Source organism: Bactrocera latifrons, unplaced genomic scaffold (genome assembly GCF_001853355.1).
Source record: "Bactrocera latifrons isolate USDA-ARS-PBARC rearing strain unplaced genomic scaffold, ASM185335v1 scaffold_1306, whole genome shotgun sequence".
Classification (NCBI taxonomy): Eukaryota; Metazoa; Arthropoda; class Insecta; order Diptera; family Tephritidae; genus Bactrocera; species Bactrocera latifrons.
In genome coordinates, this window is record NW_017534749.1 from 7,293 (window position 1) to 10,425 (window position 3,133).

Genomic DNA, 3,133 nt, shown 5'->3' on the forward strand with positions numbered 1-3,133 from the left:
CCATATACAGTTCAAAAATGGAAGAAATCGGATAATAACCATGCCCACCTCCCATACAAAGGTTATGTTGAAAATCACTAAAAGTGCGTTAACCGGCTAACAAAAAACCTCAGAAACACTAAATTTTACGGAAGAAATGTCAGAAGGAAGCTGCATCCAGGCTTTTTTTTTTTTTTAATTGAAAGTGAGCGTGGCGTCGCCCACTTATGGACCAAAAACCATATCTCAGGAAGTACTCGACCAATTTCAATGAAATTCGGTATATAATATTTTCTTAACACCCTGATGACATGTATCACATATGGGTGAAATCGCTTCACAACCACGCCTGAAATCTCGATTATCACTTTTCATGCGAGAGTATAAAATGTTCGGTGACACCCGAACTTAGCCCTTCCTTACTTGTTTGAATTATAATTTAGCCGAGGAATTTAAGTAAAAAATTGCAATTGCTATAGTAAAGTTTAGCTGATAGATTTTGATATATAGTTTGTTTGCTGGCGCTGACGTATAGTTTTTAGATAATAAAAATGAATTCATAAAGAATCAATGACGTCGGTCATGAATGAATGAATGAATGATGATGAGCAATGCACTGCGACCTTTGGTCTATTGTGCCCTCTCCTTACTCACATTGACTTGCTTAGCCCCAGCCCATTAATGAAGTCCAGTAGACTGCTTGGCGCTAGCGAGGCAATGCGATCCCTATCCGGAAACAAAACTCCAAGGGCCTTGGCTCTGCGTCTACAGACTGTCGATCAACAGATTCTCCGGAGTTTCAGGCTCCCTGTCACAGAACCGGCAGTTGGCGCAAGCTGACAGGCCCATGCTGTGCAGATGCCTATTCAGCTTACAGTGGCCAGTATATCATGCGACTAACAGCCTGAGTTTGCTCCTGGGGAGGTTTATTACGATTTTGAACCTTTTCAGGTTGTAACCTCCCATTAGCAGCCCTGGCGTGTCTCATACCATGAGTTTGTCGCCAGTGCTCTTTCCTTTTTGCGGAGCAGCTCCTTCATGGTGTGGGGATCCACTCCCGTAAAGGGTTCGGGTCCCACCATCCTGGTGGAGGCTGCGGAGCGGGCGAGCTCGTCCGCCAGTTCATTCCCGGCTATAAGTTTGTGACCAGGCACCCATATCAGGTGTACCTGGTTTCTCCCCGCAAGGCTATTCAGCCTCCCCCTGCACTCCTGTACTAGAAGCGACTTGATCTCGTAAGAGGAGATCGCCTTYAGCGCCGCTTGACTATCGCTAAGAATGGCTATACGCTCATTGCGATAGTTGCGATGGAGGTTTATTTCTAAGCATCGGCTTATAGCATACACCTCTCCCTGGAAAATGCTCGGGAACTCACCCATGGGTACTGGGAGCCTAGTGCGTGGGCCCACAATCCCTGCGCCGATTCCCTCGGACATTTTAGAGCCATCTGTGTACCACCTCATAGTACTGTTCCTCAACATCCGCTCGAGGTTGGAGTCGTTCCAGTCGTCTTTGCTGCCTAGGGTAACCTTAAACCTCTTCCTGAGGTTAACCTTATTAGTAGTACTATCCCTCGGGAGGAGGACCAGTGGTAACTTGCCACTTACCTTCTCCATCCTCTGGGATGAGACTATTTTTAATTTTCCACACCCCTCTGCCGTTATTTGCAGAAGAGTGTGTTTGGCTACCAGACCGATGACCAAATGAAGCGGAGTAAGTTCAAGAAGAACCTCCAGTGCTGCCGTTGGACAAGTTCGCATTGCGCCCATCAGCCTCTGCAGCTTCAGTAGTTTTGTCCTTACCGATGTTTGCGACGCTACTGAAGCCCAGGCTACCGCCCCATACACAACCCCCACCACCAACCCAACTTCTTCGTTCATTGTGTTGAAGGTTTGTCCGATCCGTCAGTTTCACCTCTATACGATCGTTTGACTGGCACGAGTGTCAAAGATCATGGTGCGCGTTAAAGTCTCATAGTACTAAGAGGTTCCCACGGCGGTTTAACTTAGTTTCTTCGGCTGCAGCTATCGATATGCATTCCCTCTCACAAACTCAGCTATCTATTCGATATTGCTTGATGATCGTTTCCAGTTCAGTTGAAAGAGTCGAGTTTGTTTCGGTAAAATTGATCCTGGAGTTGACGAAGTTGTGTACAAGTGGTGATTGTTGCAGCTGTATTGCACGCTGAGGCGATTGTCGCACTTCACTTGGATGTGGATATAGGTTGAAACGTTATCCCATGGTGGTTACCTCAGTTACGAATCGAGTAGTAAGTAGTCTTCGTTAGAATGTTCTGGTGGTACTATATCATCCAATGCCTCCGAAAGTAACATAATACCTGCATTGGGATGTATCAACTGTTAATAGTCTACAAGCAGCTTTGTCAATGAGCTAAAAAATTTTATGTGGAACATTCACACTGATTGGAAAAGGCCAACTTGCATTACAAGGGTTAGGTGACTTTCTGAAATTCAAAAAAATTATATTTTTTCTATATGCTAGTTACACTATTTATAACTTAACGGCTTAACCGATTTGGCTGAAAATTTATGTGGGATTAGCTTAGAACCATGAACGGACATAAATACTTTTTATCTTCCAATGCTAAAAGACCATACAATTCATAAATACAAAGACTACATACCAAATCATAAGCATGTGTTCAGAATTCATGTAAGAATTATTTGAATATTTTATTGCTTCAAAAACAAAATAATAATAACACATAGTTACTGCTAGAGTACAGTGATCTTCGTACACACACACAACGCCATATTTCGTCATAAGGCACTCTAAAATCAATTTCTCCGTTTTCAATCCATTCAATTGCAAAAGGTTCTTCTTCTTAATTGGCGTAGTCACCGCTTACGCGACTATAGCCGAGTTTTCTCTCGAAAACTCGCAACGTCGACTCATCCGTTGTTGACATCGCATAGCAGGACGGGAATTATGAGTGACTTAAAGTGTTTGGCTTTTATTTGTCGAGAGAGGAGTTTGCTTCTCAATTGCCTGCCTACTCAATCCGAAGTAGCAGCTGTTGGCAAGAGTTATCCTGCGTTGGATTTCTGTGCTGACATTGTTGGTGGTGTTTACGCTGGTTCCAAGATAGACGAAATTATCTACAACTTCAAAGCTCTGACTGTCAACAGTGACG